At 44.1% G+C, this 21,440-nt stretch overlaps 1 long non-coding RNA gene across 1 annotated transcript in view; it reads right to left on the reverse strand.

Annotated features, from left to right (window-relative positions):
• Nucleotides 1–429: 429 nt before the first annotated feature.
• Nucleotides 430–21,440, reverse strand: part of LOC137622053 (uncharacterized) — a 30,061-nt gene continuing 9,050 nt past the window's right edge. The window contains exons 2-3 of the long non-coding RNA XR_011040339.1: nucleotides 5,812–5,923; nucleotides 430–5,364 (exon numbers count right to left, since the gene is read on the reverse strand). This is a non-coding gene — a long non-coding RNA (uncharacterized lncRNA). The remainder of the gene's footprint in view (nucleotides 5,365–5,811; nucleotides 5,924–21,440) is intronic.

Consider the following 21,440-nt stretch of genomic DNA (forward strand, 5'->3'; position numbering starts at 1 on the left):
ATAATTTTAAGAACAGTTAAATTGAAAAACATCTTTCATATATAAACTATGAAGAGGCTTCTGTCATCCTGTTCAACAGAGAAATATTTGCTGCAAGTTTGAACTTCTGAAGTTCCATTAATTCAACTGCTCAATTATCAAGATCATTCCACAGTTTGGTTACAGCTGGAATAAAAATTCTAGAATACTGTATATTGTAGTATTGAGCCTTATGATGGATATGTCAGGACTACTAGAATTAGCTGCATACCTAGTATTACAAGCAGAATGGCAGTCTGAGAAGATCTGAATGCAGAGGAGGATCAGGTTTATGAAAAAACTTAAAATCTTATGTGATAGGCATAAAGAACTAACAAAGAGGGGGCCAGATAATATCTAGATCAGGAATAATAAATTTAATAGACGGCACACTGTTGCCTAACAAATTAAGATGAGATTCAGTAGCTGAACACCTGACGGGAGAACATTCGAAACAAGGCAAAATGAAAGAATTACAGTACAACACTTATTCAAAATAGAATGATCACCAAAAATCTTGAAACACTTTCTCAATAAGCCATTTTTTTGTGCAATTAAAGAAGAAACAGACAAAATATGTTTCTCAAAAGTGAATTTGCTATCAAGAATCACATCTTGAGAGGTGGACGAATCAGGACATTTTAAATAAATGACTCCGGTTTGTATAAAGTAGCTTGGAAAAATACAAATTATCTTTAAAATTTGTAGTTTGTTCCTAAGAAAATACAAACCCTAGTCATTTACATGGGGAGTCCTCCTCAGGTGGGAGGAAGTCCTCTGCAGCAGACGGTCATCTGTCTAACCCTTAACCCAAATGAAATAAAGATGGAATTCTAAGACTGGCTTGTAACAGAGGTGAGGTCAAGAAGTCAGCCCCAAGCAAATGACAGGGTCCCTACCCTCACAAGGATTACATGACCATAGCAATACTATAATTTCCTTTTAATATGTTCCAAAATTATTTCAAGTTGAATGTCACATGATAAATCTCTTTACCTGTATGAGTGTTTCTTAAATGGATATATTCCCGAGTGAGGGATGTCCAGTAGAAGAAAGGAAAAGAACTCATTCATTCTACTTTCATACTAGCTTATCCTGAACATAACCAATATTATGGCCAACAGTTAGGTGTCCCAAAAAGGCAATTCTTAAATTATCTGTTGAGCAGCTCCTACTGGACTCAAAAAAGTGTCAAGTGATCTGTGGATACAGTCTTTAGATAATGTGCAGTAAAGGTGATCTGCATTTCCAAGACCCCAGCACTAAGACTTGGGATACCGAGAGGTTTTGTGGAATGCCAAGGATGCAGCAAAATCACAATGTCATGAGCACTGGGAGGGGACCCAATTGGTATTTCTCCTGGGGATTTATGGGTTTTAAGTATGACTTTCTGCACCCAAAAAGAGATGGCGTTCAAGATGTGTTCTTTGTTACCGTCTTTCTGTTGTGACCTGTACTCAATAAGTTACACATTAGGACGAAAAGGAGCAGTTCTCTCAAAGTAACGTCTCTCCACTCCCACAGGACAAAGTAACAGACTGTCTGAATCACCAGTTACCTCTCTAATGGTCGAGATGGAAAAGGAATCAAATCTGTTGTCAACAACAGATGAATTCTAGGTTTTTTGCCACAATCATTTTGAGTACAAACTGGATCAAGTGGGAAATGTCTACGACAGGTTCCCAACCCCGTCAACTTTTTCACCAGAAACAGGTTACTGAAAAGTCCTGGGAACCTGTCTAAAACCTCCTCTATTGCACCCTTCACAAGCATCTAAGACACTTCCTTCTCCAGTAGGTCTTTCCATGATGAATAAAATGAGGATCATCAGAGTCAGAGGAAGGCAATAGCTCCTGAATGGGATGCGATACTCATTGCAGAGCAATTCTACTTCCCAAGGACCCACCCTAAAACAATTGCCCCTTTGTCCAGTGACAACAGGCAACCCCCTTCTGATGGTAAGTTGGGAGACCTGCCCTCCCTAACGGTAGCCTCAACAGCCTCTGTTGATTCGTCCAGAGAAGTGCCCCCTGCGTTGAAGAGAGTGTCTGATCATGTTTTTTGGAGATATGTGCGTTGGCTGGTTCTGGTAGCAAACAATGCTGTTGAGACAATGGCAAAGGCTTACAGACATGGGAATCTTGAGGCTGCAACCCTTGCAGGGAGGGGGAAGAAGTGTAGGGTTGTCAATGATACTTGAATTACTACGAAAAAAAAACGTGTTACTGGGAGTCATCTGTTTTGTGAATTTAGTCAGAACTGCAAACCACCTTTAAAGGACAGTACCACCAAATGGAAGCAGTCTGGTGAAGGATAAACTCCAGTGCTTTTGGTCTTGACCGCACTAGCTTCTCGACTACTTTCTGACGTCTGGATCTATAAGATTTCTTTAAAATTACGAAAAAAAACTGCTCCTGAGTGGTGTCTCAGCTGGGGGTAAGTTTGGAAAGACATGCCAGCTACCTATATATATCTGCATCTCTGATGTCAGGAAGGTGGATGGAAGGTGTGAGAGCTTGTTGCTTGAGACTTGCGGAGTGAGGTTAGCAACATCCATGTTTACTCGGAGAAGGCTCAGATGTGTGTCAGAGTCAATATAGAATTTTCTCTGCATCGGTAAGACAGGGTGCAGTTTTGACGATTACTTGATCTAAGCAAGTTTACTGTTGCTGATGCCTGGTTGTTAAGTAAATAAATTGTGTCCCAAGCTTTGTTAGAAAGGGAAACATCAAACCTGTTACTAGTATTTTGGGAGTTAGAAAGGGAAACATCAAACCTGTGACAAGTATTTGGGGAGTTAGAAAGGGAAAAATCAAACCTGTGACGAGTATTTGGGGAGTTAGAAAGAGAAACATCAAACCTGTGACGAGTATTTGGGGAGTTAGAAAGGGAAACATCAAACCTGTGACGAGTATTTGGGAAGTTAGAAAGGGAAACATCAAACCTGATATGAGTATTTGGGGAGTTAGAAAGGGAAACATCAAACCTGATACAAGTATTTTGGGAGTTAGAAAGGGAAACATCAAACCTGTGACGAGTATTTGGGGAGTTAGAAAGGGAAACATCAAACCTGTGACGAGTATTTTGGGAGTTAGAAAGGGAAACATCAAACCTGTGACGAGTATTTTGGGAGTTAGAAAGGGAAACATCAAACCTGTGACGAGTATTTGGGGAGTTAGAAAGGGAAACATCAAACCTGTGACAAGTATTTTGGGAGTTAGAAAGGGAAACAGCAAACCTGTGACGAGTATTTGGGGAGTTAGAAAGGGAAACATCAATCCTGATACAAGTATTTTGGGAGTTAGAAAGGGAAACATCTAACCTGTTACGAGTATTTTGGGAGTTAGAAAGGGAAACATCAAACCTGTGTCAAGTATTTTGGGAGTTAGAAAGGGAAACATCAAACCTGATACAAGTATTTTGGGAGTTAGAAAGGGAAACATCAAACCTGTGACAAGTATTTGGGGAGTTAGAAAGGGAAACATCAAACCTGATACAAGTATTTGGGAAGTTAGAAAGGGTAACATCAAACCTGTTATGAGTATTTTGGGAGTTAGAAAGGGAAACATCAAACCTGTGTCGAGTATTTTGGGAGTTAGAAAGGGAAACATCAAACCTGTGACAAGTGAAGATTATTTTAGAAGTTAGAAAGGGAAACATCAAACCTGTGACATGTATTTTGAGAAACTGGAAATAACCTATCAATCGTCCACCTTTTACTCGTGACCTGGGTACGAGGGGGTTACCAAAGCTATTCCCTTGCCTAATAAGGCTCATAATTTTCATGAGGTGCAGCACTTGGGACTTCCTGGGGATACCCGATATGATTGGAGGTAACCTCTGGAGACACTTCCGTTGAGTCCTCAACAGTAATAGAAGCTGGTGTGGACATCTGGTGTTCCTGACTAGTCACCACAGTTCTAGGTTCATGGTTAGGGAAGGACCTCTCTAACTTTTCCTACAATATTTTTCCTTTCTCATTTCGTACCTTAAAATCAAGATGAAATTGCTGAAACTGACTGGGGCAAGCTTTGACTCCCAATTTTTTGGCAGACTCTCAATACTCACCGGATACTTCACCTGCAAGTAAGAGCAATCTTGGTATATCACATCTGAAAGGAAAATATGTCCCACCCCAGCTAAGTAGGCTCGCACATGGCGATGGGGACCTGTTGAGGTTCTCAATCTGAAATGAACAAAACCTGTACGGTCTCTTGCTCTGGTTGGACAAGGGGCAAAGTCAGAGTATCATTATGCGTGATGTCGGGTTAACTTTGCCCTACAGGTGACACTACATCTCAGTTTAGGATCCTGAAAAAATGGCCATGATTTTTTGGATACTGGAGTTTTGGAAAGCCTTGGCAAAGGAGGATCTGAATGGGAGATAGCATATGTCACCAAAGATTTCTGTTTATTGCCCCAAATAGGGCATTATATATCTCCCACTGGAAAGGCGGCCACTCCCTGCAAAACTCACAATTAGAGGAAGGGGCACAGCGCTTACCTCGACAACTTGATCAGACCTCGACCCGGTTCATGAAGGTATCATTCAGATGTCCATCTAAGCTGGGACAGGTTCTCATACTAACTTGAACAGCACTAATAAGCAAAAACAAAAAGCACAAGCACAGTGCGGAAACAGTCTTAAACACATCTGACTGCTAGGATATTCAGCATGGGTGGAATAGTTGGTAACCTTACAATGTTACCACAATCACACATTTTAATTCTGCTCTTAACTAAATAAATTAGGAGTAACCCACATAAATGACAATGGTTTTTATTTGCTTAGGAACAGATAAGCTTTAACCAGCTAGAAACAGATCGTTATCAGAAAATTGAAAATGGTAAATATGGCTAGAGATGCATTTCAAGCACATGGAAGTCTCTAACATTAGGGGAAAGACAAAATCTATAGAAGGTATGAATTAAGTCAGAATCTATACAAGATAGAAGACAACAGACAGAAATCCTTCAGACTAATCCTATGAGGACAAATTTGATATAAAAACCTGAATATCAGAACTTTGCTTCAACCATATTCTTTCATTTCTGAACCCAGTGAACTAAATGAAAAAAAAATCTTTCGAAATTAAAACTATTCATTTTAAGCAAAAGCCTTCGTGGATCTTCTTGACAGTGGAGTCAGTATCAAAATAAGCTTCGTCTTGAAACAACTTGGCATGCAGGATTATTCCAACTTGGAATGCAGGATTATTTCAACTTGGCATGGGGGATTACTCCAACTTGGAACGCAGGATTACTGTACTTCAACTTGGAATGCAGGATTACTCCAGCTTGGAACGCAGGATTATTCCTTGCTCGCATCCTCCTTGATATGATAACCTTGATGAGAGAAAATACAGATAAGATAATCCTATTCACACTATGCAACTGATGTAATATACATTTATGTGAATCAAAATCCTCTATTTTGAGAAGAGAAAATTTCATAAGACGCTAACTTTCTTAGTTATCAAAATATTTATACAAAAAGGATTTGCCATCCATTATTCTTCCAGTAAAAAAAACGCTAAAAATTAACACAGCACAATATTATTATACTGTAATTCTGTACATTATTTACAATGTTGTCTGGCTATGAAATTGTGTGTGCTGTTCAACCAAAACCTCCCAAGGTACGGTGGAAGGTAACATAAGATACACTTGACAAATACATGAAAAATGCAGCTGCAGCCTGAATGGTCTGATAAAAAAAAATAATGCTTATAAAGTAATTGAGTTTGAAATGTAACTGTAACCAATAAACCTGACAAATATGTTTAAACTTACATGTATCACGAATTGATAGCAAAATGGCAGGCTTGACTGGACTACAACTGGCAGAGCAGCAGAACGTTTTAACATAGGTTGAAGAATCGAGGACTTTCTTGTTAACTGTGTCCTGAAAAAGAAAAGAAAAAGTGTATTTAGACTGGTGTATTAATTGTAGTTAGATAGTCGTAACAAATGAAATGGAATGGATTTATGAACTCTAGCCATAGGGCCTAGAACTGGGGCATAGGAAGTAATTCAGTACCGATGTGCAAGTGGGAAAAACACCGCAATTTCTGTATGAAGTAAAAATTAGAACGATTGGATAGCAAGATGGAAGTTAGGAAGTTAGGGGTAAAAAAAAGACACTGCAGACCTTAATACATAAAGTGCACCAATTGATGTGCACTGATGGCAGTAGCCTCTACATGATCAGATGGATGAAATGCATCGATGATACATGAAAAAAAAAGACAGTACAAGTCACCAATTTTCAGATATCTGAATTAACAATAAAGAATATTCTTTAATACTAAATGATCTTCAAAGACAACATAATTATAAACAAATTAAATTCTTATACTGGGTACACTTCTAAACATACAGTAGGCCTACAGTATACTTTACTTTCATCTTATTCACAGCTTTTGACACACTGACTGGTCCAAATATTAGTTACTTTCTACAGTAGCTTGATCAAGAAACATGTCTATACCATCCTTAAATTGTGTACATAAATTTTGAATTTTTAAAAAATTCAATCAAATTATTTTCTAAAGTACAGATAACTTTTAACAAGTTTTCCTCAAAAAATAAAAATCATGAAATCTGCAGGTACTGTACAGTCATCTCCCCTTACTTGTGGGGGGAGAGGGTTAGGCGTGAAAAGCGAGAATCCACAATTGACTTAGGGTGGATTAATGCCTAACCAACGACTCCACTGCCCATTGCCTACGTGCGGTCAATTAAAACGCTAATTAACCCACTATATTGCCCAATATTATTTTCACTTGGATTCTACCTTAGTACAAGTGTTGTGTTAATGAATAAACACATTTCAGTAAGTGTACAGTACACTTAACCTTTACACTCCACCACATACACAGGAAGAGTACGGTATACAACATGAATCATCGCCACACTTAAACGTACAAGTAATACTGTACTGCATTTTCTTGTAAGGAACAAAGTTTTTGGTTTATTGAGTTACTTTTACTAATTACCCAATTACCCTGTAACTATGAAAGTGAGAGGAATTTTAATAAAATATTACATATACGCATTCTCCATTGCCATATGAGGCTGTGATTTTTTTTTCTGGAGTTAGTGTTTTTCTTCCTACACATACATACATATACTAAGGCATTTCTCCCAAATTTTTGGGGGTATCCGACATCAAACAAATGAAATAAAAAAGGGAACCTCTCCTCTACGTTCCTCCCAGCCTGACAAGGGACTCAACCGAGTTCGGCTAGTACTGCTAGGGTGACACAGCCCACCCTCCCCAGTTATCCACCACAGATGAAGCTTCATAACTCTAAATCCCCTACTGCTGCTACCTCCGAGGTCAACCAAGGCACCAGAGGAAGCAACAGGGCCTACCGGAACTGCGTCACAATCACTCGCCATTCATTCCTATTTCTAGCACGCTCTCTTGCCTCTCTCACATCTATCTTCCTATCACCCAGAGCTTCCTTCACTCCATCCATCAACCCAAACCTTGGCCTTCCTCTTGTACTTCTCCCATCAACTCATACATTTATCACCTTCTTTAGCAGACAGACATTTTCCATTCTCTCAACATGGCCAAACCACCTCAACACATTCATATCCGAACTAGCTGCTAACTCATTTCTTACATCCGTTCTCACCCTCACTACTTCGTTCCTAACCCTATCTACTCGAGATACACCAGCCATACTCCTTTGACACTTCATCTCAAACACATTCAATTTCTGTCTCTCCATCACTTTCATTCCCCACAACTCCGATCCATACATCACAGTTGGTACAATCACTTTCTCAAACAGAACTCTCTCTACATTTATGCCCAACCCTCTATTGTTTACTACTCCCTTAACTTCCCTCAACACTTTGCATCCTTCATTCACTCTCTGACGTACATCTGCTTCCACTCCACCATTTGCTGCAACAACAGACCCCAAGTACTTCCTTCTTTCACACACCCTTCCAAATTCTGTCACTAATCGGCCAAGCTTCTCTTCTGGGTCCGCAACCAGTACAGTATCATCCGCAAACAACAACTGATTTACCTCCCATACATGGTCATTCTCATCTACCAGTTTTAATCCTCGTCCCAGCACTCGAGCATTCACCTCTCTCACCACTCCATCAACATACAAGTTAAACAACCACGGCGACATCACACATCCCTGTCTCAGCCCCACTCTCACCAGAAACCAATCGCTCACTTCATTTCCTATCCTAACACATGTTTTACTACCTTTGTAGAAACTTTTCACTGCTTGCAACAACCTTCCACCAACTCCATATAACCTCATCACATTCCACATTGCTTCCCTATCCACTCTATCATACGCTTTCTCCAGATCCATAAACACAACATACACCACCTTACCTTTTGCTAAGTATTTCTTGCATATCTGGCTAACTGTAAAAATCTGATTCATACAACCCCTACCTCTTCTAAAATCACCTTGTACTTCTATGATTGCATTCTCTGTTTTATCCTTAATCCTATTAATCAGTACTCTACCATACTCTTTTCCAACTACACTCATGCACATCTCCCTTACCTTTATATAGGGGTACAATACACGCACAAGCCCAGTCTACTGGTACAATTGACAACACAAAATGACAAATTCGAATATAATTTGTATTTTTCCTAACCATACAAACCTTAGCTATTTACATTGGGTTTACCTTTTAGCGCAGCTGAAATGACGAGCCAATAGTTTTAACGAGGGTTAATTACCCCCGCGCTAGTTAGCGGGGGGTAGGGGAAGGGTAGCTTGCTACCCCCCCCCCCCCACACACACCGGTGATTTGCTTCACTTCACTTAGAGGTAGGACTTGACTTGGGGGTCAGGGATGGCTGGCACATATGTGTAAATAGCTAAGGTTTGTATGGTTAGGAAAATGATATTTTACTTATAAAATAAATTTTTGAATATACTTACCCGGTGAATATATAATAGCTGACGTCTCCGACGGCCCGACAGATTCCAAAAACTCGCGAGCAATCGCCATGAAGGTTGCGGGTGTGCCCACCAGCGCCGACTATCGGCCAGATACCGCATATACTTCTCAACCACTCCAGTTCTTCTCAGTCCGCTGGGTCTCTATCGGGGAGGAAGGGAGGGCCTTTAATCTTATATATTCACCGGGTAAGTATATTCAAAAATTTATTTTATAAGGAAAATATAATTTTTAAATATTAAACTTAGCCGGTGAATATATAATAGCTGATTCACACCCATGGTGGTGGGTAGAGACCAGTATTAATACAATAAAGGCTTATATGCTCAAGAGTTTTTTGACAAATATTTCATAAAAAACCAACTTAAGTATAGGTACCTGGTAAGGAAGCTGACTCTGATGATTACTCTGCCTCATTAGTCCGCTTTCCTCATGAAGCCCAGCCATCCTCTCAGGATGCTGAAAGACTCCCAGGAGCTGTTATATCCAGGGCGAACACCCCTATAACAGGACCTCATCAATACCCTTAATCTGGGCGCTCTCAAGAAACAACATTTGACCACCCGCCAAATAAAAAAAATTGCGAAAGACTTCCTAGTCTTCCGTACAACCCAAGACAAGATTAAAAAACATTTCAAGAGAAGATTAAAAGGATATTGGGATTAAGGGAATGTAGTGGTAGAACCCTCACCCACTACTGCACTCGCTGCAACGAATGGACCCAGGGTGTAGCAGTCCTCATAAAGAGTCTGGACGTCTTTTAAGTAAAATGAAGCGAACACTGACTTGCTCCTCCAAAAGGTCGCGTCCATAATACTTCGAAGAGATCTGTTTTGCTTAAAAGCCACCGAAGTTGCTATTGCTCTCACTTTGTGAGTCTTGACCTTAAGCAAACAACGATCTTTCTCATTTAAATGAGAATGTGCCTCCCGCATTAAAAGTCTAATAAAGTACGATAACGCATTTTTAGACATGGGCAACGAGGGCTTCTTAACGGAGCACCATAAGGCCTCAGAACCACCTCGTATAGGTTTAGTTCGAGCTAAGTAAAACTTAAGAGCTCTAACGGGGCACAGCACTCTTTCAACTTCATTACCTACGATTTCTGACAGACTAGGTATTTCAAAAGATTTAGGCCAAGGACGAGACGGCAGTTCGTTCTTGGCCAAAAAACCAAGTTGAAGAGAACATATAGCTTTATTCGTAGAGAAGCCGATGTTCTTACTAAAAGCATGGATCTCACTGACCCTTTTAGCCGAAGCCAAGCTCACCAAAAAAAGTGTCTTGAGGGTAAGATCCTTCAGGGAGGCTGAATGTAATGGCTCAAACCTGTCTGACATTAGGAACTGTAGGACCACGTCTAAGTTCCAAGCAGGAGTCGACATACGACGCTCCTTAGAGGTCTCGAAAGACCTAAGGAGGTCTTGGAGATCTTTGTTATTTGACAGATCCAAGCCTCTATGTCTGAAAACAGACGCCAACATGCTCCTGTAGCCTTTAATGGTGGGAGCAGAGAGGGAGCGAACATTTCTCAGATGCAGGAGAAAGTCCGCAATTTGCGCTACAGAGGTACTGGAAGAGGAAATAGAGGAGGACTTGCACCACTCTTTAAATACCTCTCACTTCGACTGGTAGACCTTGATAGTAGATGATCTCCTAGCCCTCGCAATCGCTCTGGCTGCCTCCTTCAAAAATCCTCGAGCTCTTGAGAGTCTTTCGATAGTCTGAAGGCAGTCAGACGAAGCGCGGGGAGGCTTTAATGAAGTCTCCTTACGTGAGGCTGCCGTAAGAGATCCATCCGTAAGGGCAGACTCCTTGGGACGTCTACCAGCCATAGAAGTACCTCTGTGAACCACTCTCTCGCGGGCCAGAGGGGAGCAACCAACGTCAACCTTGTCCCTTCGTGAGAGGCAAACTTCTGTAACACCTTGTTGATGATCTTGAACGGCGGAAATGCGTAAGCGTCCAGGTGAGACCAGTCCAACAGAAAGGCATCTATGTGGGCCGCCTCTGGATCTGGGACTAGAGAGCAATAAGTTGGGAGCCTTTTGGTCAGCGAGGTCGCAAAGAGGTCTATGGTGGGCTGACCCCAAGTCATCCAAAGACTCTTGCACACATCCTTGTGGAGGGTCCATTCTGTAGGGATCACCTGACCTCTCCGACTGAGACAGTCCGCCAAGACGTTCAATTTCCCTTGGACGAACCTCGTCAACAGTGAGATGCCTCGATCTTTTGACCAGATGAGGAGGTCCCTTGCGATGACGAACAGAGCGTGGGAGTGAGTGTGCCTCCTTGCTTGGAGATGTACGCCAAGGCCGTGGTGTTGTCCGCATTCACTTCTACCACCTTGTTTCGAAGTAGACTCTCGAAACTCGTCAGTGCTAAGTGAACAGCCAACAGCTCCTTGCAGTTGATGTGAAGGCTCCTCTGATCTGTCGTCCAAAGACCCGAACATTCCAGACTGTCCAGAGTCGCTCCCCAACCCAAATCCGACGCGTCTGAAAATAACACGTGGTTTGGGTTCTTGACTGCCAGGGACAGACCTTCTCGAAGACGTATATTGCTGTCCCACCAGCTCAGGCAAGTCTTGACTGGTTCGGAGATCGGGATCGAGACTGCCTCCAAAGTTTTGTCCTTGTTCCAATGGGAGTCTAAATGGAACTGGAGAGGGCGAAGGTGAAGTCTCCCTAGAGAGATAAACTGTTCCAGGGATGATAGCGTCCCTAGGAGGCTCATCCAACTTCTCACAGAGCAATGGTCTTTCCCTAGTATGAGACGGACTTTGAGCAAGGCTTGCTCTATCCTGGTGGCAGACGGAAAAGCCCGAATAGCTAGACTCTGTATCTCCATCCCCAAATAGAGAATCGTTTGGAAGGGAGTCAGCTGAGACTTCTCTATGTTCACCAACAGGCCCAACTCCTTTGCAAGATCCAACGTCCATTGAAGGTCCTGCAGACAGCGATGACGGGACGACGCTCTGAGCAGCCAGTCGTCCAGGTACAGGGAGGCTCGAATCCCCGACAAATGTAGAAATTTTGCTACATTTCTCATGAGCCGCGTAAAAACAAGAGGACCAGGGCTGAGGCCGAAGCACTGTGCTCGGAATTGGTACACCACATTCCTGTATACAAACCTCAGATATGGTTGAGAATCCGGGTGTATAGGAATGTGGAAGTACGCATCCTGCAGGTCGAGAGAGACCATCCAATCTCCCTCTCTGACTGCTGCTAGAACGGATTTGTTGGTCTCCATCGTAAATTTTGTTTTGACAACAAAAATGTTGAGAGCACTGACATCCAGCACCGGCCTCCAACCTCCTGTATGCTTTGGAACTAGGAAGAGACGGTTGTAAAACCCCGGTGATTGAAGGTCCGAGACTTTCACCACCGCCCCCTTCTCTAGCAACTGAGACACCTGCAGATGTAATGCCTGTCTCTTTGACTCCTCTCGATACCTGGGAGAGAGGTCTATAGGGACTTTTACTAGAGGAGGTCTCCTTACAAAAGGTATTTTGTACCCCTCCTTTAGCAACAAAACAGACTCCCGGTCTGCACCCCTCTTCTCCCAGGCCTGCCAGAAGTTGGTCAATCTGGCCCCTACCGCTGTCTGAGGACGTGGGCAATCAGACTCTGCCACGGGAGGACTTAGATCCTCTCCTCTTACCTCTCTTACTATCGGCACGAGCGCCTCCCTTACTGGGAGCTCTGCCACGAAAGGGCGGGATAAATCTCGTCGCTGGAGTATCGAACTTAGGTCTAACGACATAAGAGGATGAAGGAGCAGCCTTACACGCTGACGTAGCCATCAAGACATGGGTATCCTTTTGTACTAGAGACGCTGCGATATCCTTAATCAACTGCTGTGGGAACAAGGCAGACGACAACGGCGCAAAGAGTAGCTCTGACCTTTGACAGGGAGTTACTCCTGCAGACAGGAACGAACAAAGAGTCTCCCTCTTCTTAAGGACTCCTGCTGTAAACATAGCAGCGAGTTCATTAGAGCCATCACGGATAGCTTTGTCCATGCAGGACATAATTTGCACAGATACATCACGGTCAGCTGAAGAGATCTTCCTGCTCAAGGCTCCCAGCGACCAATCCAAGAAGTTAAAAACTTCAAACTATAAACCCCTTTGAGGAAATGATCAAGGTCTGAAGAGGACCAGCAAACTTTTGAGCGTCTCATGGCCAGACGACGAGGAGAGTCTACGAGGCTTGAGAAGTCTCCCTGGGCAGAGGCAGGTACTCCCAAGCCGAGAACTTCTCCCGTGTCATACCAGACGCTCGCTCGAGAAGCCAGTTTAAAAGGGGGAAAAGCAAAGGCTGTCTTCCCCAAACTCCTCCTGGTCATCAACCAGTCGCCTAGTAAACGCAAAGCTCTCTTAGAAGAGCGAGAGAGCACTAGCTTAGTAAACGACGGCGTCGAAGCAGCTAGGCCCAGCGTGAACTCTGATGGAGGCGAACGAGCAGCAGCAGTCACAAAATGGTCAGGAAAAAGTTCCTTAAAAATCAGCATGATCTTTTTAAAATCAAGAGAGGGCTGAGCAACTTTAGGCTCCTCTCCATCTGAAAAAGTTCCCAAAGGCATATCAGTTGGAAGGGGATCAGCGACTTCCTCATCCGATGGAACTTCGTCCGACAACTGCCGAGTCTCGTGATACGGAGAGACATGCCGAGGAGGCAACGCTTGACAGGCAATGTCAACAAGCGACGGAGCAGCAGCAACAGCTGAGGAAACGACGTCACGCCGCGGCTGAAAGGACTGAAAGTCTTGTGACTGACAAACAACAACAGCTTGAGTTGATTGTCGTTCGACATCACGTCGAGACTGCATTGACTGCAGGGTCTGAGCGGGCAAAACAACTTCCGACTGCGGTGACAGACGCTCAACGTCACGTCGAGGCAACGGAGTCGGTCGGCGAACGTCAGTGCGGGGCTGCGGTGGCAGCTGCTGAACGTCAGTCCGAGACTGTAGCAAAGTGGGTTCCACGTCACGTGACTGACGTGAATGACGAGGAACACGACTAGCATCGCGTTTCAAAGCACTAGAAACGTTAGCACTAACATCAAACGAACGAGAAAACACTCGTTTATGCGGCTGAAGGCCAGAGTCACGTTCATCGCACTGGCGAACCGCAAGCAAAGGATCATCGTGAACCTGTTCATGCTCATAACCTTCCATAAGGGAGGAAAGCTTAGACTGCATGTCCCGCAGGACAACCCACTTCGGGTCAACGGGAGTCGGAACGGGCCGTGACGTCGTTAACGTTTGCGCTGGCAAAACATTGCCTCTACCGAGACCCTCGGACTCCGTGTTACGCTTTCGCTTAACAGGCGAACAGTCATCCGATGACTGCAAGTGGTCAGAGCTGCCCCAATGGCTACAGCCAGGACGCTGGACCTGTCCTGAAGGGACTGACTTGCACTTTAAGGGCCTAGATACCTTGCGCCAAGGTTTCTTATGCGACAAGTCGTCGGAGGACGAGGAGAACTTAGTCTCACCCGTCTTATGGTAAGGACGTTCTTGACGAGAAACGTCTGATACCAAAGAGGGAACGTCTGTACGCTGGTTTACACCTCTCGCCCCCTTAAGTCCTACGACATTACTTCTCCCTGGTGCAGGGGAGCCTAAAAGAGGTCTCGGACTAGGGGAGCGACAAGCACGAACAGACGAACCCTCGGTCGCAACACTAAACACATTTTGCGCACTTTTCACTTTACCACTTAAGATTTTCTGCTTTACCACTTTGGCACTTCAACAACTTAACATCGGACATAAGTTGGTTTCTGTCCGAGGCTAAGGACTCAACCTTTTCGCCTAATGCTTGAATCGCTAAAAACAGATCCCGCATAGACGGTTCATGAGTGCTAGCAGGGGGTTCAGGAACAACCACTACAGGGGAAGGATTAGGTTCAGGGGCATGGGAGGAGGAAAATTCCAAAGATCTAGATGAGCTTCTCCTCACCCTATCTCTTTCGAGCTTACGAGTATACTTTTCATACTCTAGCCATTCAAATTACGACAAGACCACGCACTACTCACACCGATCTCCTAATTGGCAGGATTTACCCCGGCAATTAGAACAAACAGTACGAGGGTCGATAGAGGCCTTGGGAAGACGTTTGTTACAATCTCTCGCACACTTGCGATATACAGGAGAAGGGTCAGCCATTTTGAACAACCAGAGAAAATCCAAATCAAAGCCAATTTCATCAACAAGAAACACAAGCCAAAAAAGGGTTTCAAGAGTTTTATTGAAGAAACACACCAACACAGCGAAAGCCAATAAAACAACCAAAACAAAGTACTTCACCAATTCGGTAGAAAACTCGAGGTCTAAAGCGAGCGGAACCAATGTTGTCGGCGACACCGACAGAGAAGAACTGGAGTGGTTGAGAAGTATATGCCGTATCTGGCCGATAGTCGGCGCTGGTGGGCACACCCGCAACCTTCATGGCGATCACTCGCGAGTTTTTGGAATCTGTCGGGCCGTCGGAGACGTCAGCTATTATATATTCACCGGGTAAGTATATTTAAAAAATACAAATTATCTTCGAATTTGTCATTTGTTCCGTAACCGAAATACAAACCACGCTATTTACATTGGGTGACTTGCCCCTTAGGAAGGGTGGAAAGTCCCCAGCCTTACTGACTTCGGCTTGCCCGGGGGCTCGATCCCTCAGTGAGCAGCACTAGAGAAAGGGAGCCCTTGTACCTCACAAGTTCCTAGCATCGCTAGGAACGAGTGGCCTACATAAGCAGTGTGTGGAGGAGAGTGTGACTCGTCCTATGAAGTTGACCTTGAGACCTTCAGATAGGAATTCTAGGATAGGACGTTCCCAATACCACCTCGTCAGGGTATGGGAGACGCAACAGTATTAAGCTTAATACTAGGAGCACAAAGAAGCATGGGTTACCTGTAGGGGTCGAGGTCAGCTATGCGAGGACCAGGATGCTGCTTCCCCAAGAGAGGGGAGAATGAAAAAAGAAGTAAGGGTCAGACATACTCTTTCATTCTCGCAGACTAAGACCGGGTAACAACGCCCTCAACCTACTGCTACTTGTCCAATAAGGAACCTGAGGTTAGACCAGCTGTTGTGCAGCCACCACAGGGCCGATAGAAAACGTATCGAGGCTCCTGTGGGTCACGTCTTGCTGGTAGTGGGCTGTGAAGGTCGTTTGACGCTTCCAGAACCCAGCTTGAAGTACCTGGGTCACAGAGAAGTTTCTCTTGAAGGCCAGGGATGTAGCAATACCCCTGACATCGTGGGCCTGAGGGCGACGTGACGGAGGAGGGTTAGGATTCAAGGCATGGTGGATAACCCTTCGAATCCAAGCTGAGATGGTGTTCCTGGTGACCCTCTTGGTCCTGCCTGTGCTCACAAACAAAACTCGCACTTGAGGACGGACTGCAGCCGTTCTCTTCAGGTAGTGCCTTAGATATCTCACTGGACATAGTAGCAGCTGGTCTGGGTCGCTTGTTACAGAACGGAGACTCCGATCCTGAAAGAGTCGAAGCGAGGATCCGGCACTCCAGGATTCTGATTGATTGATTGATTGATTGAAAGTTTTCTGGCATCCTGACATCTAAGGTCATTGACGCCGATACCATTTACTGTATATAAAAATTAAAAGCAAATTCAATTAAAACCATAAAAATTAAGAAGTCATTACAATGGTTAAATAGTTTTCAGAAGACCTGCTTCTGAAATAAATCTAAAAATTCCGCTCGCATAGTAAGACACATCATGTCCAAGAATCTTGGCAAGGATAAACCTGCCATCCTCACCTCGAGCCTCAAACAGATATCTATTTCTTAAGTTAGTAAAATTAGGGCATTCGGTCAACAAATGCCTCACTGTTAAAGGTACTAAGCAGTCCTCGCAATACGGTTGGTGTTGGCCCTTCAGCAGAAACTCGTGTGTCAACCGTGTGTGACCAATACGGAGACGACAAAGAGTCGTCTCCCATTTTCGGGGAATCATGTTATACCTCCAAGGTGATATGATATTTGTTACTTCCCTCATTTTATTGCCATCTTGACTATCCCAGTGCTGTTGCCATTTATCACATACCAATTTCTTGATGTAAGGTAGGAAATCGTTACATGGAATGGGATACCTCCTTGGTAGCAACTCGGATGCCGCATTCTTCGCCAGTAAATCTGCCTTCTCATTCCCAGACACACCTACATGTGCTGGAACCCAACAAAATCGAACAGTTATACCTTTCCGTCCAATAATAAAAAGCCATTCTAAAATCTTTAAAACTAGAGGGTTACTAGAATTAAAAACTTCTAAAGCTTGAAGAACACTCCTTGCATCACTAAAAATTGTAAAATTACCCTCCTTTTCCAAAGCTATTTTCTCAATAACGGTTAATATGCCATACAGTTCGGCAGTAAATATGGAAGCTGTTAGAGGAAGTGCACCTCTACAGTTAAAATCATTACTATGTACTCCAAATCCAATGCCAGCATCAGATTTGGAGCCATCAGTATATATAAAAGTCGATCCTCTATGTTCTTCAACATGTTCCATAAAGAGAGACCTGGATTCTAAGTCAGTCAAATTCTTCTTAACTCCAATAAAGTATCTACAAAAAGATATGTCAGGTAATTTCCATGGAGGCGTTGATGATACCTTGAAAGGAAGCACCTTATTTCTAATTATATCCAGATTGTTTAATAATTGGTTAACCCGAAACCCAAAAGGTTGAGGAGATTTTGGGTGCAACTCAAAGTAGGTTGAGTGCCTTACAAGGCTTGCAGTTTGAAAGGCTGAAGAATTGGGGAGTCTTTGCAATCTAAACCAATACCGAATAATAGAGGACATTCGGTAAAGGTCCAGAGGCAACTCCCCAGCATCAACAAGGAGACTTGTGATAGGGGAGGTTCTAAAGGCTCCTGTGGACAATCTAATGCTAGCATGATGTATTGAATCTAGTATTTTTAACCGGCTTGGGGTTGCTGAGGAGTATATTTCGCATCCATAACTAATTTTGGAAAATATCAAGGCCTTGTATAATTTTAAAATTGTATTGCGGTCTGCCCCCCATGATGTATGGGACAGGACTTTTAAAAGATTCATAGCTTCAACACATTTAGCTTTTAATGTTTTCAAGTGAGAAACCCATGTAAGCCTACAATCAAATATCAACCCTAAAAATTTTGCTTCACTTGCACATGGGATCCGTTGACCTTTGATGTATATATCCGGGTCTGGATGTACTCCCCGTATACGACAGAAATGGACAATTGTAGTTTTACTTGTTGAGAACTTAAATCCATTCATATCGGCCCAATGGATAATTTTATCAATAGAGAGTTGGATTTTTCTCTCAACCATTGCCATTCTGGCTCCAGCAAATGATATGGAGAGATCATCCACAAATAATGTTGCAAGAACATCCCGGGGAATGACTGAGGATATCCCATTAATTGCTAGTGCAAAAAGGGTTACACTCAGCACACTCCCCTGAGGAACTCCTCCTTCCTGGCATTTACTCTGTGATAGAGCTTCCCCAACTCTCACTTGGAAAACTCTATGTGAAAGAAATGACTCGATGAATAGTGGTAGCTCACCTCTCAATCCGCACTCATGGATTCTTTTAAGTATACCGTATCTCCATGTGGTATCATATGCCTTTTCAAGATAAAAAAAAACTGTCACATGGTGCTGTTTGGAAGCAAAGGCTTCACAAATGGAGGACTCAAGTTGTATCAGCACATCAGTCGTTGAGTGCATTTTCCTGAATCCACATTGAATGGGTGATAAAATATTCTTCTTTTCAAGGTACCAAATCAGTCTTGCATTGACCATCTTCTCCATGATTTTACATAAACAAGATGTCAATGCAATAGGTCGGTAGTTTGCTGCTAAAAACTTGTCCTTACCGGGTTTTAAAAAGGCTAAAATAATCGCTAGTTCCCAAACACTTGGATAACTATGATCATGCCATATTCTATTAAAAATGCTTAAAATAAATAACTTTGTATTAAAAGGTACATGTTTAATCATTGCATATGGAATTCCATCGGGTCCAGGGGCTGTATCGTTACAAGTAGCAAGAGCAGAATCAAATTCTCTTTCAGTAAAAGGAGAATTGTATGACTCTTGCTTTCTTGTTGCGAAGTTTAAAACTTTCTTTTCTTCATTGCTCCTATACTGGTGACCAGGAGCTGCTTGACACTTGCGCGATACATTTGAGAAATGGTCAGCCAGGGCATTGCTAACTTCGGTTGCTCCAGTCATATACTGGCCATTTATCTTTAACACTGGTGGTGGGTTTGGGGTGAATTTTCCTGCTATCTTTTTTACTTTCCTCCACACAGATGATGTTGGTGTTCTACTGTTAATGGAGGAAACAAAGGAAATCCAAGACTGGCGCCTAGCTTCTTTCATGGCACGGCGGAACTGTGCTCTACATTTCTTGTATATGACTAAATTCTCCTCATTACGGTGCATGCGCAATCGAGTTAAAGACTTTCTTGTGGCTCTGTGCAGGGCAGTTAGTTCTGACGACCACCAGGGGACTGGTCGTCGTCTGAATATCCCAGTTGTTTTGGGAATGGAATTCACTCCTGCTGTGTGAAGAGTTCCATTAAGTAAGTCTATGGCATCATCAACACTTTCAAACTGTTCTGCATTTCCTTCAATTTCACTTAACTCCCGAAATCTATTCCAGTCCGCCTTATCAAGATTCCATCGAGGTGATCTTTGTAAAGGTGGACCATTGTTGGTGTTTATAATGATTGGTGCATGATCACTAGTATGCCAATCATCTAATGTTCTCCAATTAAAATCGAGAAGACAGTTAGAGCTTGCAACCGATAGGTCAATGCAGGACAAGGTACCTGTCTGTACATGAAAATGTGTGGGCTCTCCTGTATTGAGGAGTCCCCAGGATTCTGAGTCTTGGCAACAAACTCAGGGACGAACCTGAACGTTACCTCCCCCCATCCCCTTGAATGGGCGATGTCGTACGAGAGACCATGAAGTTCACTAACCCGGTTGGCCGAAGCCAAAGCAAGTAGGAAAGCCGTCTTCCAAGACAGGTGGCGATCGGAGGCCTGGCGTAATGGCTCGAAGGGAGGTCTCTTAAGAGACCTAAGGACTCGAACCACGTTCCAAGGAGGAGGTCTCACTTCCGACTGGGGGCAGGTAAGCTCATAGCTACGTATGAGTAAAGAGAGTTCTAGCGAGGAAGAAATATCCACGCCCTTCAGCCTGAAGGCCAAGCTTAAGGCTGAGCGATAGCCTTTCACTGCCGAGACAGAAAGGCGCATTTCTTCCCGCAGATAAACGAGGAAGTCCGCTATTGCTGGGATAGTGGCATCGAGTGGAGAGATACCCCTTCCACGACACCAACCACAAAAGACTCTCCACTTTGCTTGGTAGACTCCCTCAGAGGACCTTCGCAGGTGCCGAGACATTCTCTCCGCAACCTGTTGCGAAAAGCCTCTCTCCGCGAGGAGACGCTGGATAGTCTCCAGGCGTGAAGCCGAAGCGAGGCTACGGCCTTGTGAGGGACGCTGGAGTGGGGTTGTCTGAGAAGCTCGTGTCGTGGAGGAAGTTCTCTCGGGAGCTGCAGAAGATCCGGAAACCATTCCGTGTGATGCCATAGCGGAGCTACCAGAGTCATTGAAAAGTTGACCGATAGTCTGCTCCTGTTGAGCACCCTTCTCATCAGACAGAACGGTGGGAAGGCGTACACGTCGATGTTGTCCCACCGTTGCTGGAAAGCATCTTGCCAGAGTGCCTTGGGGTCTGGGACTGGGGAGCAGTACAGGGGCAGCTTGAAGTTCAAAGCTGTTGCGAACAAGTCCACAGTCGGGGAACCCCACAAAGTCAGGACTTTGTTGGCTATCTGAGGATCCAAAGACCACTCGGTACTCACTATCTGCGAGGCCCTGCTCAGACTGTCGGTGAGCACATTCCTCTTGCCAGGAATGAAGCGAGCTGATAGTGTTATCGAGTGGGTTTCGGTCCACCTCAAAGTCTCTACTGCAAGATGGAATAGCTGCTGCGAAAAAGTGCCTCCCTGCTTGTTGATATAAGCCACTACCGTGGTGTTGTCGCTCATCACCACCACGGAGTGACCCGCCAGGGACCGTTGGAACTGCTGAAGAGCCAGAAAGACGGCCTTCAATTCCAGCAGGTTGATGTGTAGGCACTTTTCTGATTCTGACCAAAGGCCTGAGGCCCGCTGGTTCAGAACGTGCGCCCCCCACCCTTCTTTTGACGCGTACGAAAACAGAGTCAATTCCGGGTGGAGGATGAGAAGACTCACTCCCTTCCGTAGGTTCTCGTCGACCAGCCACCACCGCAAGTCCACCTGTTCCAGAGACCCTATTGGGATCCGAATGTCCGGGGAATTGGATCCTTGATTCCACCGGGACTTGAGCCGCCATTGAAGGGATCTCATCCTGAGGCGGCCGTTTGGAACCAGACGAGCCAGGGAGA

The sequence above is a fragment of the Palaemon carinicauda genome, chromosome 28 (assembly GCF_036898095.1).
Source record: "Palaemon carinicauda isolate YSFRI2023 chromosome 28, ASM3689809v2, whole genome shotgun sequence".
NCBI classification, from domain to species: domain Eukaryota; kingdom Metazoa; phylum Arthropoda; class Malacostraca; order Decapoda; family Palaemonidae; genus Palaemon; species Palaemon carinicauda.